General features: G+C 40.9%; 1 long non-coding RNA gene across 1 annotated transcript in view; it reads left to right on the forward strand.

The window, feature by feature from the left end:
• LOC310735477 overlaps positions 1-20807 on the forward strand; it is a 59879-nt gene extending 39072 nt beyond the window's left edge. Inside the window, exon 2 of the long non-coding RNA XR_014536315.1 lies at positions 20540-20807. This is a non-coding gene — a long non-coding RNA (uncharacterized lncRNA). The remainder of the gene's footprint in view (positions 1-20539) is intronic.
• The last annotated feature ends 1011 nt before the right edge of the window (positions 20808-21818 follow it).

The raw sequence follows: 21818 nt of genomic DNA on the forward strand, positions 1-21818 counted from the left end.
GATTGTAATGTAATATAATGTAATGTTTGTGAGTTGTTTTGGAAAAAAAAATTCAAATAAAATAAAAATAAAAAATCTGCCTGATCATTTCTATCAATAAATTCGACATACTTGACTTTACTAACAACCCACCCAAGAACACTTTAAAAAATACAGAAGAACATCAACCCAGAAAAGTGGAGGTTTTTTTTATTATAACCGCAAATCCAGAGTTCCAATACCACATGGTCAGGTGTCCACAAACTTTTGACTCATACATTGTATATGAAACATATATGGTGTAGTTTATTTCACTCATCGGGTATGTAAAGGGTTAAGTTGCACAAGTGCCACATCTATGATGTCACTTTAGGGAGGAGGGAGTGACACATTCACACATTTCAAAACTACCACCCTGAGAATCTCTTGCAAGTGAAATGACACAGGCACAGGAGGCAAACCGTGTTGAGGTTTAAGCAAGGCAGAAGTTGATATGTAAATGCAGAAAAAAAAGGTGCAAGAAAGCAGTTTGAAATATATTCTTTGCGTGTACAGAAACTATTCGTAATTCCATGAAATTCCAAAAAAAGAGGAAAAAAAAAATCGAATAATGATACAAAATATATATGAATGTTCAAGCATCTCTCCTAAATTAAAAAAAATAAAGAAATGATGTTCCAACGAGTCGATATTGTCATTTTACACGTGTCTGGTAGTCCGAGGTATAATACTCGATTCTATGTTGATGAAATATATTTTTTCATTTCCATGAACCGTTTTGCATTCTAGCGTCCATCAATGAACAGATGCAAATATTATGAATGATGTCACCCAGATAAGTGGGTTCCCTTTGAGTCTGAGACTTCCTCATGAAGTCTCGGGGAGTTTTCCCTTGCCGCTGACGCCACTGGATCGCTCGTTAGAACTGAAGTGCGCAATATTTTAATTTCTGTATATACAAATAAATAAACTGGTCTAGTTCCCTTTCGGGATTAAGAGCTGTGGCGCTGAGGAACCCAGGTGTGAGATTTCTTGCCGTTCGCTTAAAGAATATTGCTGTGTTAAATATTCCTGCTGTCCTTGTGAAGCAGGAAGTCGAGAGGCAGGAGGCAGGAGGCAGGAAGTTGAGAGGCAGGGGGTAGAAGGCGGGCGTGTGTGGTAAATAGAGCGTGTGTAATACACATCTTCAACTCAAAAATCAATAATCTGTAAAGCTTTCTCGTGTTGTGTTGTTGGTTTTACTGCACAGCTGTTTCTTAATTCTTCTGACAATCTTTCAATTCTTTCTCTCTTTTATTCTCCTTCTTTCTCTCCCTCATTCCCACTCATGCTTTTGCTCTCTCGAGCCCTCATTCTCTCTTTGTCATACTCTCTCTCTCTCTCTCTCTCTCTCTCTCTCTCTCTCTCTCTCTCTCTCTCTCTCTCTCTCTCTCTTTTTTTTCTTCTTCTCTCTCATGCACTCGCTCTCTCTTTCTCCATCACTCCTGCTTTCTCTCCCCTTGTTCTCTCTCTCTCTGTCACTGTCTTTCTCTGCTTTCTTTCACTCTATTTCACACTATTTCATGCTCTCGCTCTCGGTCTCTTTTGCTTCTCCATCTCTCACTCAACACTCTCATCTCTATTTCTTTCTCTTTCTCTTCGTTTTCTCGCCCCTCTTTTTCTCGCATACGCTTGCTCTCTCTCGCTTTCTCTATCTCTCCATCGTTCTCTCTCACTCTCCTCCATTCTCTCTTTCAAACTCTTTTCAGTGCTCTCCTTCACACATACACACACACCTCAACACTCTCAGTCCTTTCCTTTCCTCTCTCTCTCTATCTTTCTCTCACACTCTTTCTCTGTCTATTTCTCACCTCTCACCAGATATATACGTATATTTCTCTACTTCTTTCTTCTCTCATGCTCTTGCTCTCTCTATAGATCGTTCTGTTTATCCTTTCATTCTCCCTCTCCCCCCTTTTTTTCTCTCTCTCTCCCTTTCAAATGCAAATAGAATATATAGCAAATAAAAAACGCGTAGTATATGTTAAAAATCCAGAACAATCAAAAGAAACATACAGTTAAGAGCAAACAAATGAGACAAAAACAAGAAGTTGAAAGCAGATGTCTGAGAATCAGTCCCTCTTTTTCTCATTGTGACTAGAAAACATATACTCTCTCACTCTCTCTCTCTCTCTCTCTCTCTCTCTCTCTCTCTCTCTCTCTCTCTCTCTCTCTCTTTCTCTCAGTTTCTCCTCTGTGCCCTATTTAGCTCGCAATGCAACTGCTAACCTCTCTCTGCTTTGATTCGACTGCGGGATGAGAAATGAGAAGATGCTCATGCTCATGACAGGAACTTCTTCACTACATATCTGCTCTTACTCTCAGCTGATTATCCCGTTTGTGTCGACAGCTCTTTCAACGCAGCTGCACCTGTTTACAGCAGGCAGTTTTTTTTTGTTTTTTTTTTGTATTTATATATAAAATCTCTAGTAAGTATTTTCACTCTCAGAATTACGTGGTTCACATTTTGGTTGCTCAGCTACAGACGCGCTCCTGTACCGTGCGGTGTGAAAGAACTCCTGCTAGACGTGCATTTACCAGAAGCCGCTTTCGCATTTCCTTTTCACACACTGCGTCGGCCAGGCACACACATATCGATCCTGTAGGCTAAAAGCCAGCCTGAGAAGCGAAACACTCGCCAATACTTTTTTTTTTTGAGGTGTATACTTATGAAAATACCTCAGTGCCGGAATAGGCCGGACCCTACAGTATATATGTAAAATAAAATGTAGAATAAAAAGAACGAATCAATTAAATCTTGAAATGTTGTATTTTAAGTAATTAATTATCTCTTACTTATGTAATTAGTCATTACGTCCTATAGGTTTGTCATAACATCATAACAGGATGTATATACAAACAAGAATTTTGCAGTACCGGAATATCTCTGTTCCACTTCTATACACAGTACTGATATTTCCAAGGGTTTACATAAGTTCTGACGAGCAAATACAATTTGGAAACTATGATACGAGTCATTTTAGGAACAAGCACCGATGCGAGAGAAAAAAAAATGTGAAAACGAATTTCTGGTTGCACATAAATGGATAAAACCAGCCGTTGAAAGAGGAACAACAGAATAGATGAAATATATGCGTGAGCATATTTATTTATTGGTTGGTTTTTTAAATGATTTATTTGTCCACTATATTGTAGAATTACAGCTTCCCATCATTTGAACGAGGAGAGCCAAACCTGTTCCAGCAATACAATACCTCTGTGCACAAAGCGAGCTTCATGAACATATGGTTTAGAACTGAAAGATGTGGAAGGTCTTGAGTGGCCTGCTATAGAGCTCTGACTTCATCCCTACTAAACACCTTTGGGATTAATTGGAATGCTGACTGCACCCTAGGCCTCCTCATCTCTCCACAAACTTTATCAAAACATCGTCCCACTTTATATACATACATATATGAGATTTATTTGGAATGTATTGGAACACTGACTGCACCCCAGTCCTCCTCACTTCCCTACATCAGCACCTGACTTTGCAAACACCCTTGTGGCTGATTGGGCACTAATCTCCACAAGAACACTCCAAAATCTAGTGGAACATCCTTCCCGACATATGTTTATATGTACATATACACATCATGAAGTAAAAAATACAACAAAGAACACCCAGAACTGTTGAGCAGCTCGAAACCTTTATTAGACACAAATAGGACATTTCTTTCAATAAATCTCAGAAAATGGTCTCCTCAGTTTTCAGATGTATTCGTACAGAAGATGTGATGCTACATAGTGGTAAATCACTTTTTTAAGATGTTTTGCAGCCATCAAATAAAAAATTACCTTATGTTTTCCATTAAATGGTACATTTTACTCAGTTGAAACATTTGATCTGTTTTCTATGTTTTATAGTGAATAAAATGTGGGTTTATAAGATCATTTCATTGGAAGAGGAATTTGACAGCATTCCAGATTCTTTTGAAATATTTCAAACTGATTTTTATTGAAACGTGAAACGTGACAGACGATCCCCTAGCTTGCAATGTGAATAATGGTAGCGCTCGTCAGCAAATTTCTTTTTAAACATTCTTTCAAACCTATGTCTACCTTGTCAGTGTTGTCTTTCAATGCATGTGAAACAAGGCTTCAGTTCATTTGAGCATAACGTTGAAAACAACTCGTTTCCTTATTTTTAAAAAAAATAGGGCGTGTGCGCAGCAGATTCCCAGTCGATCCCGCATACCTCAGTATCTCCATCCAGATAGCTCACACCTCCATTTTTTTTGGCGAGGCCTCACTGTCTGGCACTCTACTGTTACAGACCGGCTATTTCACGCTTGTCTCTTCTTTCTTGAAGCTCCGCAGCCACAGGTTTCATCCAACACACACAGCACACATGCACACATGCCCGAGGGACTTGAATGGCATCTGCCCTGAAGTATGTGCCAAAACGGGAGGAAGCAGCAGCCCGCAGCTTGGCACTAAAGCCCTGGCAGGTTTTGCTTCTCAGCTGAGAGCTGCAGATAATATATCCACATGGGTCTTCCGGCCGACACCTTCAAAGGGTGCCATTTCTATCAAAAAGTCACCTGGCCACTAAAGGGAACGTGTGTATGTCAAATCAAGACCATTGTTATTGCCGTCCTATCCATATGCAGCTACAAAGCGATTAAAGATCGCACCTTCTGGACCATGGTGCGACATATAAGGCAGCGCAGTGGCCTCTGTGAATAGGAGAACATCAATCAGTAACGTGTCTGATAGATAGATGTAGGTGAGGAATGTTCAAAAACTGGAGCTCACATGATGCACATGCTGTAACCAACATTGAGTATAACCTTACTAGCTACTACATAATGTAAAAGAAGGTAATTACTGGTTTTTAACTAATAATCCTACGGGTTGGTCCATAGTCTTATAGAGCACTTTTTAATGTCATATGTTTATAATGAAAAATTATTTTAATAGCCTTTTTGTCTGTAGGCATTATAGGTCTGAAATCAGATAGCGACCAGCACAGTCAGATAATTATCATGTAAAAAAAAAAAACCCAAAAAACCCAGCAGGGGTAAAAAGAGTAATCAGTGCTTTTACAAGACAGACTAATTCATCACTTGTGAAGGGGATGAAGTTAGACATAGTATTAGTGACTTTGCTCTCTTGGCAGGTGTGTATAGAGCATTGATTGACTTTGTTAAATGTACGACTTTACATAATGAAGTAATAATTATTTTCGCCACAGTGAATAAAAAAAACAAACCCAGCCATTAGGGGGACACAAGCCAGTGTACTCTTAGTGCCGGTCCCAAGCCCGGGTAAATGGGGAGGGTTGCGTTAGGAAGGGCATCCAGCGTAAAACATGTGCCAAATCAAATATGCGGATCACAAATGAGAATTTCATACCGGATCGGTCGAGGCCCGGGTTAACAACGACCGCCACAGGTATCGTTAGCCGACAGGGTACCGGTGGAAATTGGGCTACTGTTGGCCGAAGGAGGAGAAGGAGAGGAGGAAGGCGTCTACAGAGACGGCAGAAAAAGGAGCAGTGTAGGAGAGTAGAGGTTCGGGTTGGTACTTTAAATGTTGGAACTATGACGGGTAAAGGGAGAGAGATAGCTGATATGATGGAGAGGAGAAAGGTAGATGTGTTGTGTGTTCAGGAGACCAAGTGGAAAGGGAGTAAGGCCAGGAACATTGGAGGTGGGTTTAAACTGTTTTATCATGGTGTGGATGGGAAGAGAAATGGTGTAGGGGTGATTCTGAAGGAAGCGTACAGTAAGAGTGTAGTGGAGGTGAAGAGAGTTTCTGATAGGGTGATGATCGTGAAGGTGGAAGTTGAAGGGATGATGATAAATGTCATCAGTGCCTATGCTCCACAAGTTGGCTGTGAGATGGAGGAGAAAGAAAGATTCTGGAGTGAATTAGATGAAGTGGTAGATGGTGTACCTAGGAAAGAACGATTGGTGATTGGGGCAGACTTTAATGGGCATGTAGGTGAAGGGAACAGAGGTGATGAGGAGGTGATGGGTAGGTATGGTTTTAAGGAGAGGAATGTGGAAGGGCAGATGGTGGTAGATTTTGCTAAAAGGATGGAAATGGCAGTGGTGAACACGTATTTTAAGAAGAAGGAGGATCATAGGGTGACGTATAAGAGTGGAGGAAGGTGCACACAGGTGGATTATCTTCTGTGTAGGAGATGCAACCTGAAGGAGATTGGAGACTGTAAGGTGTTGGCGGGGGACAGTGTAGCTAGACAGCATCGGATGGTGGTCTGTAGGATGGTTTTGGAGGCGAAGAAGAAGAGGAGGAAAGTAAGGTTTGAAAGAAGAATAAGATGGTGGAAACTGAAGGAGGAAGAGTGTAGTGTGAGGTTCAGGGAAGAGGTCAGACAGGGGCTTGGTGGTGGTGAAGAGGTGCCGGATGATTGGGCAACTACTGCAGGAGTGATGAGGGAGGCAGCTAGAAAAGTACTTGGTGTGACATCTGGAAATAGAAAGCAAGACAAGGAGACGTGGTGGTGGAATGAGGAAGTGCAGGAGAGCATTAGGGGAAAGAGATTGGCAAAACAGAAGTGGGATCGACAGAGTGATGAGAAGAGTAGGCAGGAGTACAAGGAGATGCGGCAGCAGGTTAAAAGGGATGTGGCGAAAGCCAAGGAAAAGGCATATGAGGAACTGTATAAGAGGTTGGACACTAAGGAAGGAGAAAAGGATTTATATCGATTGGCCAAGCAGAGGGACCGAGCTGGGAAGGATGTACTGCAAGTTAGAGCAATAAAGGATGGAGAGGGAAATGTGTTGACTAGTGAGGAGAGTGTGTTGAGAAGATGGAGGGAGTATTTTGAGCAGCTGATGAATGAGGAAAATCAGAGAGCGAGAAGGTTGGAGGATGTGGAGTTGGTGAAGCAGGATGTAGATAGGATTAGTAAGGAGGAAGTGAGAGCAGCGATTAAGAGGATGAAGAATGGAAAGTCGGTTGGACCAGATGACATACCGGTAGAAGCGTGGAGATGTTTAGGAGAGATGGCAGTGGAGTTTTTAACCAGATTGTTTAACAGGATTCTGGAAGGGGAGAGGATGCCTGAGGAATGGAGAAGGAGTGTGCTGGTACCGATCTTTAAGCATAAGGGAGATGTGCAGACCTGCAGTAACTACAGGGGAATTAAGTTGATCAGTCACACCATGAAGTTATGGGAAAGAGTAGTGGAAGCCAGGCTGAGAGAAGAGGTGACCATCTGTGAGCAACAGTATGGTTTCATGCCGAGGAAGAGCACCACAGATGCCTTATTTGCTTTGAGGATGTTGATGGAGAAGTATAGAGAAGGACAGAAGGAGCTGCATTGTGTATTTGTGGATTTAGAGAAAGCGTACGACAGGGTGCCGAGAGAGGAGTTGTGGTATTGTATGAGGAAGTCAGGTGTGTCAGAGAAGTATGTGAGGGTGGTGCAGGACATGTATGAGGACAGTGTGACGGCAGTAAAGTGTGCAGTAGGTACGACAGACTGGTTCAGGGTGAAGGTTGGACTGCATCAAGGATCGGCCCTGAGCCCTTTCCTGTTTGCAGTGGTGATGGACAGGTTGACGGAAGAGGTCAGACAGGAGTCTCCCTGGACTATGATGTTTGCAGATGATATTGTGATTTGTGGTGAGAGTAGAGAGCAGGTTGAGAAGAGCCTGGAGAGGTGGAGATATGCGCTGGAGAGAAGGGGAATGAAAGTCAGTAGGAGTAAGACAGAGTACATGTGTGTGAATGAGAGGGAGGGCAGTGGAGTGATGCGGTTGCAGGGAGAAGAGGTGGAGAAGGTGGAGGAGTTCAGGTACCTGGGGTCAACAGTGCAAAGTAATGGAGAGTGTGTTAGGGAAGTAAAGAAAAGAGTGCAGGCAGGGTGGAGTGGGTGGAGAAGAGTGACAGGAGTGATTTGTGATAGAAGAGTATCTGCAAGAATGAAAGGGAAAGTTTATAGGACTGTGGTGAGACCTGCGATGTTGTATGGATTAGAGACAGTGGCATTGAGTAAAAAACAGGAGGTGGAGCTGGAGGTAGCAGAGCTGAAGATGTTGAGGTTTTCGTTGGGAGTGACGAGGATGGACAAGATTAGAAATGAGTTTATTAGAGGGACAGCACATGTAGGATGTTTTGGTGACAAGGTGAGGGAGGCGAGATTGAGATGGTTTGGACATGTGCAGAGAAGGGACATGAATTATATTGGTAGAAAAATGCTGAAGTTGGAGCCACCAGGTAGGAGGAAAAGAGGAAGGCCAAGGAGGAGGTTCATGGATGTGGTGAGGGAAGACATGCAGGTAGTTGGTGTAAAAGAGGCAGATATAGAGGACAGGGTGGTATGGAGACGGATGATCCGCTGTGGCGACCCCTAATGGGAGCAGCCGAAAGAAGAAGAAGAAGAAGTAGAAGAATAAAAAAACACAACGAAGACACTCGAGACCCTCATAAATCAGTGTGAGTGGGATTGTTAGGACGTTTATAGTGTTATAATGATCTTTTAGCTAGTGATGCTAACAATGCTGGCAGGCCAATACCTTAGAACTAATAAGAACCTTATTTGTGAGGCAAAAATGTAAGTGAAGGCATTCATGGACACCTTGGCTTTCAACCAGCTGAATCTGACTTAAAGGCTATGTAGCTAGGCAAAGTTATGTTGTTTTACCGGTGACCAGTGAAGTGAAGAACAATGTTAGTTGCTGGGATATATTATGCAGCAAGTTAACATTTCATCTTTAAAGTAGATGTGTTTGAAGCAGAAAAAATGGACAGGTGTAAGGATTTGAGCGAGTTTGACAAGGGCCAAATTGTTATGGCTATACGACTGGGTCTGCTCATCTCTAAAACTGTAGCTCTTGTGGGGTGTCCCTGGTCTGCAGTGGTCAGTATTTATCAAAGGTGATCCAAGAAGGGAGCAGTGTTGAACTGGTGAAAGAGTCATGGGTGGCCGAGGCTCATTGATGCACGTGGGGAGTGAAGGCTGGCCCATGTTGTCCGATCCAACAGACGAGCTCCTGTAGCTTAAATTGCTAAAGAAGTTAATGCTGTTAATGCTCAGGACTGGGTCAGGACTGTTTTGGCAGCCAAAGGGGGACCAACACAATATTAGGCAGGTGGTTATAATGTTATGCCTGATCAATGTATGCAATATGATACACAAACCTTTCAAATAAACAAGGCTAATTTGTACCCCAGAGACTGGGGTTATTGGCAAGCTTTGCACACTGAGAGTTCTCTCTAATTCTACCATGTGATGCGTGTTTGAGGTGCTGTACTGCCAGGACGGTGCAGTGGACACATATTGAGGCAGTATGTATGCTGGATAACCATAAATGGTGTCACAGATCCCTGGTTGGCGGGGCACAGGTGGACCGCTTTGCTTACGCAAACTCAATTCCCTGTCAACTGTGGATCTCTGGGGCTGGGCTTAACAGTCATCTAGGTCAGGATGTGCAGACATCACTGTGTGCTGTAAACATTTTTGCCTTTATTGCAAATACATTGCACAGGATTCAATAGTCAGACTATGGAGTTCTTCCTGTAGCCCCAATGTGGCCCCCAATTGGTATGTTTCTTGCTAGTGGTAGAATGTATGCCATCTTCCTTTCATGAACTGATAAGTTGTCCCAAATGGACAATATTATATGGCACTCTTGGTCGGATTACTTACTGGCTTCAAGAACTCCATTGCCCTTAGAGTCTGGCTCAAGATCATTCACTCTTTTAGTGGAGGCCCTGAGGCCAGTTTATAAGCCAGTGCTGGTTTCCTAACCTAAATGGGTCTCTCTAAAGACTACGACTATTACATGCACATATATTTATTGGTGGCAGAATGCATCAATAATATTCTTGTGCTTCAACTTATATCACCTCCTCATATCCCTTGTTTACCAATCTATTGACCTTGCAGTGTTCCAAGATGTAGAACTTGCTGAGTATTCCCTGAGCACCCTAAGGTCGTATTTTGACTGGATGGCAGCGATTCAGTAGTCATTTCAATTGTCCATCTGTCACTGAGGAAAGACACATGTAGCCCCTCTGTCTTAACAGAGACCGTGCCCACTGGGTGGTAGACATCAACAACCTGGCCTCGGGTGTCCAGAGCCTACTATGGCACGCTCTTCTACTTCTTGTGGGTATTAATTTACAGGCGTGCCAATTTAGAGAGCCTGCACTGCTCCCATCTGGGCATCATTGTGTACCTTCTACAGAGTTAACATTGCCTCACAAGCACACTCGGTACCTTTCAGGTCGATCCTTAGGCCATGCAAGCACATAGTCCTTTGGTGTTCATGCTTGATTAATGTAGGGAAGCAAATTCTTATTTTTTCATAGATTATAACTAACTGGTTTGAATAATTGTAATATTTGAATATTTCATATATCAGCTTTGTAGAGGAAGCCAAGAAATGTATGACATTTAGATCTTACAGAGGTTGTAATAGTAATATAATGTAATAATATGTCAGAAGATTCTAATTTAATGGGCCTTTTATACATTTTCAGTTAGCCAGATTTTATATCAGTGGTTTGCTGTGCTTTTCACATCTAGGCCCTCAGTGATGTGTTAGTGTTAGTGAGTCAGTTAGTGTCCTAACTGAATCAATCCACCTCCTGATACCATTATTATGATGCCACAGCTATAGAAACCATCAATATGATAAAAAAAACGCAGTAGAACAGAGCGCTGCATCACAGACAGTGAAAATGAATGTCATTACTAAAGCAAGTAACACAATTTAAATAGTTTCCTTTCACTGTAGCCCCAGAATTTTACAAGTGCTAACTGGTGCTATTCTGACCACGTGCATTACCACGTCTGTGATTTCATCATGGAGAGCAAGTTAGTCCTGCATGAAACTGAGCAAATCTGCCACACAGACATTTGATATGACATACGTTTGACATACAGAGACGCTGCAATGAGTTGTTCAAGGTGCTTTGAGCAACACACGTGTTTCAAGAGCGGTAGAACATCACTAGAAGACAATGAGAGATCAGGAAGACCTTCAATGAGCTCATTCCCAGAAAATGTCCTAAATACACAATGTCACATGACCAAAAACGCTTTTGTATAGTTTGCATCATCAACATCATCGAAAAGCGCCATTAGAGACTTGCATAAGGAGGCAACTGAATTGTATTTTTTTTGCTGTGGCAATTAGTTTTTTTTTCTTCTTCCTCCTCTATGCGTAGACTTCTCTGCTAAGAGTATGGTCGCTCTAATAAGCAGTTTTTTCTTTGCAAAACTTCTTCGGTGTCGTCGGATTTGAGGCGGATTTCTAAAGCAACTCTAAGCTGTTTAAAAGTGTGCTGAGTCTTAGGACATGGAGAGCAGGATTAAAGCTGAAACACCCTCCCAGTGATGATAAAATGAATGCGCTTCAGCTCATAGATGTCATAGTGTTTCCAAGCATGACTGCACTCTACTTTTTAAGGCGGAAGATACAATAAGTGGCTTTTTTGCCCATCTCGTGTCAGAGCAAAGCTTGCGGGGTATGAGATTTGCTTTTCATGTAACCTACTAATATGCGGTCAAGAAGACAGGACTAGTTCCCATAGCTAGGCATTAGTGACAGAATTAGCTGCGTCGTTACAGAACATTTCCGCCGACACGTGACGTATAATTTATCCTAGAGCTCGTCATGATGTCTATGACAAGACGGTGGCTTTTACTTCGCTAATCTGAAACACTAGTAACAATAGGAGGAGTAGCATGACGTCTATAAATTTGGAACAATTCCTAAATGGACGGTTAGTCATTCAAGCCAATATTGTTGAATGGATGAGAATAGGCTATAAACACTCCTATATATATATACTATATTTCCAAAAGTATTGTGTCACCTAGTCATAAGTATGGTATGTGATTTTTTGAGCATTGCATTCCACATTTACATTTGTGACATTTAGCAGACGCCCTTATCCAGAGCGACGTAAAGTGCTTTGAGTTTCTAGCAATGAATAAATCTACACTGGTATGCCAGATTACAAACTTAATATAAATATAACTCGGAAACTTGGAAAGTGCTCATTAAGGAGTTTCAGGAAGAGGTAAGTCTTCAATCGTCGCTTGAAGATAGTCAGAACTCCGCTATACTTCTAGGGTAAGTTCATTCCACCACCTTGGTGCCAGAACAGAGAAGAGCCTTGAAGTATACTTACCTCTCATTCTTGGAGTAGGTGGTACCAGTCGAGCAGTGCTGGAGGATCTCAGAAAGCGTGGTGCAGCTACTGGAAGCCAGTGAAGGAGCAGCAGTGGGGTGGTATGGTAGAACTTGGGCAGATTGAATGGGCACATTTAGTCCCAATTTGCTCTTTTAATTGCCTCCACTTTTCTGGGATACTTGTTAATATTTCCATCAGCCACAAAGGTGTTATGCTGATATTGGTGAGGAGACCTGAGGTGTAGTGAGAATTCCAATTCATCCCAGTAGGGATAAGATCAGAGCTCTATAGCAGGCCACTTAAAATCTTTCTCTCTAAGGCATATAAACCATATCTTCAAGGAGCTCACTTTGTGCACAGGGGCATTGCCATGCTGGAACAGGTTTGGGTTTCCAAGTTCAAGTGAATGCCAAATTTTATTATAGCGCATCTATAGACGTACCGTACAATTGAGTGCTTCCAGCTTTGCGCTAACAGTTTGGAAAAGAAAAGGCCTGGGGTGCAGTCAGCATTCCAATTCAGTAGGCCATTGAAAATCTTCCACGTCTTCGAACTCATGTAAACCATATCTTTATAGAGCTGGCTATGTGCAATGAGGCATTGTTATGCTAGTTTAAATGAATGGAAAATTTCGCGCTAGTGCATGCAAAGCCATCCTATACAATTGTGTGCCTCCAACATTGTGGTAACGGTTTGACGAAGAACCACCTATGGCTGAAAAATTCAATGCATTTGTCCATATCTAGCACTATACAGTGGTGCTGCAGTATTTCATAAAGCAAGTATACTGCATAGAGAAAATGTGTCTTCAATTCAGATGATTTACCTCATCATTAACAGTAAACCTTGAGTATGCATAAAGCAACATGAAAACCCTTCAAGCACAACCCAGAATATTGCTCAAGGTTTCTCCACACAAGTTTTCTCATTGTTTTTTATTAGTTAAACTGAGACATTCTTGGATAAAAAGGCAGTATCGCAGGTGCGAGGGCTTAAAACTTTTTTGCTACACCCTAGCACACACTCTGCACACACAGAGTAATAGCGACATCATCCACTTCAGCTGGAGCTACTTAGCAGCACTCCAGAGATGCGAATGAATAAGACTGATATGTGGCTTTGGTTGTGACCAAGCACACACAGGAGCAGCTTACACAACATTAATTAGTGTAAAAACCAGGTATCAACCTGGTACAATAATCAAGACTATGACACAAAAGCCAAATTGTAACAATGCACACTTTGGGTTTAGCCATTCTTTTCTGTACCTGAATGAGTTTCCTGTGTTACTTTTAAACATCCCATTCATAAAATTTACTCATATAACAACCTCCACTCCTATAGGAAGATGTTCCACAAGACTTTGGAGTGTGCTTGGGGAGATTTGTGCTCATTTAGCCACAAAGGTACTGATGTAGGTGAGGTGTGGAGAGATGGGGTGCACTCATCGTTTCAATTTATTCAACAGGGTTGAGGGTCAAAGTTTGATAGCAAGATCTTCCACTCCAACTTATTTAAACCAGATCTTCACATAGCAGGCTTTGTGCACAATTGTGTTACAATTTTGTGGCTCCAAATTTGTGGGAGGAAAATTGTAGGTGTCCAAATAATGTTGTCCATATTTTCACACTGCATATTAGATTTTTTTTTTCTTAAATTACCGAATATATATTTGCCATTTTTGACCGTTTATTCTATTGCAAATTCGATTTTATTCCCTCTATCTTATTGTTTTTCAACCTTTTAATTTCACTCCGTTTTATTTTTATTCATTTCTTTGTATGTTTTAGATTTTATGGTCCCAGAGCAGTCGTGCGAAACCATTTCACCGCATGACCTATTGTGCGTAATTACATATGTGACTAATTAAATTTAAACCTGAATTGATAGCCAGTGGTTCACTGCCCCAATATAAAAATCGAATCCGTTTAAAGGATCTTTTGTAAAGATGGAACGGATAAACACATATACATTAGACCCCAGATGTACACTATAATCCAAGCTCTCACTCGCAGCCTATCTGCCGTTAGGTTGTGGTGTGTGTTCAATAATACATAAGCATGTACCTGCACACTGATGGGGTCTCCTTCCAAGGCTCCTAACCTGATGTATAATTAAATGCTGAGCCACATGAAAGTGCATAAAAGATCACGACGGTCTGCTTTTAGAAGTTCTCTCCAAAAGCTATAATGAAGCCTAACTCAGGACTTGTCAGGTGATGCTTTCCGTTTTAGATCATTTGGGATTCAAGATAACATTGCTGCTGAGGTTAAAGAAAAGCTTGGTTGTTTAATATGTGTCTATTTGCTTTTCAATTTCTTTTCTTGCCATAGTTACTCCAGCAGTTGAGTGAATAAGAGTCTGAGTTTAAGGACTTAAATTACCTTCAAAATTGGTCCTCATTTATCTTTAATCATCTTTTATTATTGGATTATTTTCAATTGTGCGCAAATGTGTGTAAGCAGAGCTCAAATTTTTACCAGATTTAAGTTTCTGTGTGTGTGTGTGTGTGTGTGTGTAAATAAATATATGCCACCTCGTTTTTGTGTTGGGTTACGGAGATCATGAAGCTGATGAGACAACAGATCGAAACCGACGGTGGTCTCTGGCACTCAAGGCTGAATATACTTAAGCTTTAAGGACATAAGGTAGCTTAGTGGTTAAGATGTTGAAACTCTAATTGGAAGGTTGTGAGTTTGTGAGTTGCCTTTAATTCTAACTGTAAGTACCACAACTGTATGCTGCTCTTGGTAAGAGCTGCTAAATGTCATAAATGTAAGAGAAACAGCTGATTTGCACAAGTTAAAATAAATAGATAGATAGATAGATAGATAGATAGATAGATAGATAGATAGATAGATAGATAGATAGATAGATAGATAGATAGATAGATAGATAGATAGATAGAGATATATGTGAAATATTATTGCAGATAATAAGTAAGGCACAATGATGGGCATATACATTTACAATATGCAATATGAACATACAATGTACATGATGCATACAACATTCTCTACACATATTGTGCCTCACTTACATCTGTATGTAAGACACAATATGTACATTGTACGTACAACTGTACAGAAGTTACACACAATGTTTATACAGTGTTCTAACAGTGTAGTGCAGAGTTCAGTAGGGTGATGGTGGATGGAAAATTACCTTCTTGATGGAAGGAGGTTAAACAGTTTGTCACTGGGATGTGAGGAGTCCTTGATGATGTTGTGAGCTCTGTGCAGACATCTGCTGTGGTGAAAGTGCTCAATAGCTTGAGCGGTTTTGACCACCCTTTGCAGGGCTTTATGTTCACACACAGTGGAGCCTCCATACCATACAGTGATGGTGTAAACACACACACACACACACACACACACATATATATGTATATATATATATATATATATATATATATATATATATATATATATATATATATATATATATATATATATATATATATATATATATATATATATATATATATATATATTGAATATACATAGAAAACACAAGTGAACACAAAATGCTTTTTTTAAATGCAGGTTTTTATTATTGAGGGAAAACAAAATCCAAAACTACATCGCCCTATGTGAAAAAGTGTTTAAAAATACCTTGAAATATCATATGCATCTAAGTATTTATTTCATGAGGTCAAAGAAACTGCCTGAAGAGCTCAGAGTCAGGATTGTTGCAAAGCACAGATACACAGAAGGTACACAGAAAATCTTTGCTGCACTGAAGATTCCCAAGAGCACAGTGACTTCCGAATTCACAATCGAAGAAGTGTGGCACAACCAGGACAACCAGAACTGAAAACTGAGCAATCGAGGGAAAAGGACCTTAGTTAGACTGGTGACAATGAAACTTGATGGTCACTCTGACTGAGCTCTGGAGATCCTGTTTAGAGATGGGACAAATTCCAGAAAGGCAACTATCACTGCAGCCTTCCACTGATTTGCACTTTAAGGCTGAGTGGCTAGATGGAGGCTTCTCCTGAGTGCAGAACCCATGGAAGCCCACTTGTAGTTTGCCAACAGGCATATAAAGGGCTTGCAGGCTGTGCTTTAGATATATATCAATGGTGGGCCGTGCATTTGGTACCTGGGCCTTCACTGGGGACTTACCCGACTTAATCCACCTCTTAATACCACCACTATCACGTTGTAATTATAGAAACCATCAGTACAATACAATACAGTTGTTTAATATGTGTCTATTTGCTTTTCAATTTCTTTTCTTGCCATAGTTACTCCAGCAGTTGAGTGAATAAGAGTCTGAGTTTAAGGACTTAAATTACCTTCAAAATTGGTCCTCATTTATCTTTAATCATCTTTTATTATTGGATTATTTTCAATTGTGCGCAAATGTGTGTAAGCAGAGCTCAAATTTTTACCAGATTTAAGTTTCTGTGTGTGTGTGTGTGTGTGTGTGTGTGTGTGTGTGTGTGTGTGTGTGTGTGTGTGTGTGTATATATATATATATATATATATATATATATATATATATATATATATATATATATATATATATATATAAATATATGCCACCTCGTTTTTGTGTTGGGTTACGGAGATCATGGAGCTGCTGAGACAACAGATCGAAACCGACGGTGGTCTCTGGCACTCAAGGCTGAATATACTTAAGCTTTAAGGACATAAGGTAGCTTAGTGGTTAAGATGTTGAAACTCTAATTGGAAGGTTGTGAGTTTGTGAGTTGCCTTTAATCCTAACTGTAAGTACCACAACTGTATGCTGCTCTTGGTAAGAGCTGCATACCATCAGTACAATACAAAAACACAATACAACAACGCGTGGCATTACAGAGAGAGAGGCATGTCACATATGTAGGGTGAATACCATATTACATATGCAAGCTACAAACGTCTACACTACCGCAACTGTGCCACCTACATCATCTGGAGCAGTTCAGAATCAATATTTGTCTAATAACATGACAAAAACATAAAATATTTAAATACAATACAGCCTACTAACCAGAGATGAATACTCATAATTTGCACTGCTCCTCAGAGGCTGTAAGCCAGTGGTACCGCTTGTATTCACTGGTCTTGAAGTGGTGAACAATCCCTTCCCCGGGCTGAGACAAGCTAGCTAGCTTCGGGGTTAGCCGACCTCCTCACGATGTCTAGCTTTTCTTGAAAATGTATTTTTAAGTATGTCCGAGACCAAATCAATCAAAAAGTCTAACTCAGATGTATTCATGTGTGCAGCACTACACACGTGTTTTGCCAGTCGAACTTGGCTGTAACAGTTTCCCTCTGACCAACCAATCAGAGGACGGAAAATTCCTGATGCTATTCTGGGCCAGCTAGCTAAAATCTGATTGGGTAAAGAAACAGTCCCATTGCTAATATAGTCTAAGGTACATTGGCCCACACTACTGAGTGTGAAGGCTCTGGGCAGATTAGATTGACATGGCAGCACATAGAGGCTGAAATCTGATTGGACAAAAAATCTAACATCCACATACACGTACTGGAAGCAGTGCAGCCAAGAGAAACGCTACGAAATAAAAAGAATTAACTGTTGAAAATGAATTAATACAATTTCATGGAACAAATATTAGAATTAAGGTTGTAAATGTAGGTCAGTGCTTCTGATAGTGTCTAGGCCAGCAGAGAAGGCTTTGCCAGCCCTGACAGCTTGCGACAAAAATTACAATAGGACCATTATAGCCATAATAAATCACAGTACTTTGGATACTTTAGAACATTTGAAGGCAAATACTTTTGAACTTAAGTAAAAAATTTAAAGAAAGCACTTTTACCAGAGTAATGTTTTACTTAGTACAGCTCTACTTTAACTCAAGTACACAGTTTGTGTACTTTATCCAACACTGGTGGCAGATTGTTAGTGTTGAGATTTGAACTCACCACTTTCCAATCAGCAGATCAACATCAACCACTGAGCTATCACTTCCTTGGATGGCTGCCAAATCCTGCAAACGTAGTACTAAAATGATGAGTTCAAGCTGACTACTATTTTGCAACAAATCCTGATCATATAAAATGTTAATATAAAGTGGTTTTCACAAAATGTTAGTCCAAGACCTAGTCGACTGGTATGAGTGTTCTGATTTAAACTCTTGAACAATTTTATATGAGACCTTACAGACCAGGACATTTAGCAGATATAGAGTGTAATTCCACTTATACAACTGAGCAGATGAGGGTTAAGGGCCTTGCTTAAGGGCCCAGCCATGGCAGATCGGTGGTGCTGGGATTTGAACTCACCCCTTTCTAAAGAGCAATCTTTAACCATCTTAACCACTGATCTACCACTTCCTTATCTCTGCTAAACGTTGCAAACATAATAAAAATATCGAGTTCAAACTGGATACTACTTCCTAGTCATTAATGCAAATAATACAATCTGAATCAAGTCAATCAAGTCAAGGTTACATTATTGTGTATATATTTGGTTAATTTGAACACATTCTGGAACATAAGTAGGATATGTATGTCCCCCCAGCACCCCCCCCCCCCCCCCATAATACTAAATTTCTCGTATAAACGATTTAGGAATAAATCTGTTCAGTATCCAGCTTGATAAATGAGTCCCATTATCCTTTGTTTCATGCTAGCATGCTTCATTACTGCATTCTTTCCTAAGTGCCTGTTGGAAAGACACTGCATAAATGAAACATTATTCTTTTTTTTATTATTATTTATTTGGAACTATATATATATTTTTTTGAATTATTATTTTACCGAAACACTCTGAATGGACTGTTTCAGAAAACTTTTTGCAGTACTAAGCAAGAGTCCCCGAAAATATCCAGCCGTCGTGGGCATTTTCTAATGATGCTTATCAGCAACAAGCCTTTGCGGCCCTGAGCTGAACCGAAAATGCCTGCTAGGCCTTGCTGATGATCTTTCTCGTGCCATTAACTCGGAAGTGTGATACAGAACATTTGTGTTTTCTCTCTCTCTCTCTTTTTCTTTTTTTTTTTTTTTTTTACACATGCAAAGCCCACAGCGAACAGCATTAGGATCTTCACATCTGTCCGATGTCGAGCTCTAATGTATACCTTGCAGGCTGCTCAGTGTGCCGCTTCTCCTCTGCGAGCCCGACTGCGAAGTTAAGTCCGTGTTGTCGTTCTTTCTGTTTTTTTTTTTTTTTTTTTGTAAAAGAATGTGTGTAGTTGGTAAGTCTGCGAATTATAGCGGCAACTGGGAGCCACTGATAAGAACCTCAAAGCAGATCTATACAGCCGCACACAGCGAGCGGTCGGCTTGGGAAGAGGGGTGGTGGTGGTGTTGCTGGTGGGGGGTTGATGATGGAATAAGGGGGGGTGTTAAACAAATTGTATGCATTCGGGCTGTAAGGACTTACCTCTAGGATGTTGAATGCAGCCATAGGATCAGAACATTTAAGTCTATGGCACAGCACCGAACAGTAATCCTACTATTTCGGAAATAGTAAAAGAGCAAAGCGAAGAAAAAAATGTTCCCCTCTGCAAGCAACCAGAAGCCTCCGTCACATGAGACAGTTGTAAAAGCGATGCCTCATTTCACCGCCGCATTCGGAAAAATTGGATTGCCGAGCATTCTGTCGACAGAAAAGACTTCATTTCAGTCAATTGGTAATAAACAGCATGTGTTTTAATTGATTCCACCACAAGCTGAGAGAATATCGAGATTGCCTTCACCCCCGCAACCCCCCCAACAAAAGCTTTGCAGCACTTTGTGTTTATATGTGTGTTTATATGTGTGTGTGTGTGTGTGTGTGTGTGTGAGGGGGTGCCTGAATCTGTGAGACTACAGTCTGTCACTGCAATTTTTCCTTCTGCAACACTTAAAGTAGTCCGTCGGAAAAGTGATGATGGAAGAAATAGATCACATTCATCTCAAAAAGGAGCTCTATTGCATTATATGTAATAGCACAGAGATGTAAGCAATGTGCATGTGTGTGTGTGTGTGTGTGTGTGTGTGTGTGTGTATGTGTGTGTGTGTATATACACATATAGAGAATACAGAATGCATATTCACTGACACCTGACCATTCTTTTTGAACATCCCTTTCCACATTGAGTTACTCTTATAATTGCCTTCACTCTTCTGGGAAAACATTCCACTAGATATTGGAGTGGAGATTTGTGCTCAATCAGCCACAAGGGTGATAGTAAAGTACTAGAGGTACTGATGTAGGTGAGGTAAGGAAGCCTGGGGTGTAGTAATCGTTCCAATTCATTCCATCATTTCTATCAGTGTTCATTAGGTTTGCAGATTTATAGCAGACTACTTAAGATCATCCACCACTTCCAACCCTTGTCAACTTCTTTTTGGATCTGCACAGGGTCACTGTTATGCTGGAACAGGTTTGGGTTCAAATGAAGGCGAAATTTCATGCTTCCACATCCTAATTTACATAGGGGGAGTGGTGGCTCCAGTGGTTAAGGCGCTGGATTACTGATCGGAAGGTCGGGGGTTCAAGCCCCGGTATTGCCAAGCTGCCACTCTTGGGCCCTTGAGCAAGGCCCTTAACCCTCTGTGTGCTCCAGGGGCGCCGTATCATGGCCGACCCTGCGCTCTGACCCCAGCTTCCAAGAAAGCTGGGATATGCGAAGAACAACATTTCACTGTGCTGTAATGTATATGTGACAAATAAAGGCTATTCTATTCTGGCTATTCCATTATTAATTATTATTATAAAGATGTCATATACAGTTGTGTGCCTCCAAGTTTGTGGTAATAGTTTGGTGAAGAACCACATATGGTTGGAAAAGTCAGCCATCCAAATGCTTATACAGTACATTAAACCGTTGTGCTTTAACCATTACCCCATTTTTACAATCGTATTCTTTATTTCTATTCATGTACTTTTGTTTGTATGGAATAAAGTCTGACTTCATACATTTTTATCGTGATTTCTCATTATTAGAGTATAGAGTATAGAGTCTGAGCTGGTGTGACACACACACACACACACACACACACACACACACACACACACACACACACACACACACACACACACACACACATATGGGTAAAGAATGAGGGTACTGTGCTTTGGCCTCAGGGCTTAGCAGGGTTGGTTTTTCACAGGGAGGATCTGCGGGTTTCATACATTTGAAATATATGAAAGTAAACAGGAGGTCCAAAATAGAATCCGTGGTCCTCAGGAAACATCCTCTCACACACACACACACACACACACACACACACACACACACACACACACACACACACACACACACACACACACACACACAGAGATTGAGAGAGCTGAATGAGAAAGAGTGAGAGAGTAAAGTGAGCGGTGGGGGGTGGGGGTGATTCAAAGGTTCTTGTATTTATTTTGAACTTTAGCTCACATGCCATTTCAGAAGGATGTGTGTCAAGTGTGTCACAGACGATTACATTCGATCCTAGATCAGATATTTTCAGTCCAATCCACCACTCTGGAGCCATGAGCTTGTTCAGGTCGGGCTAAAAACACACACAAATCTACTACACTTTTAATCTTTATATTCTGTTCATTCCCGTTTCACACACACACACAAAAATCTAATCAAATTATATTAGACAATGCACTGGGAGAAAAAATAAGGATTCACGTGCTAACCACCTGAAAATGAGATAGTACTCATATTGTTGGCTTTGCTTTAGCGAAATCATTTCAGCCCACTTTGGATTTTTGCCTAATAA

This window comes from Silurus aristotelis (genome assembly GCF_946808225.1).
Source record: "Silurus aristotelis genome assembly, chromosome: 13".
Taxonomy (NCBI): Eukaryota; Metazoa; Chordata; class Actinopteri; order Siluriformes; family Siluridae; genus Silurus; species Silurus aristotelis.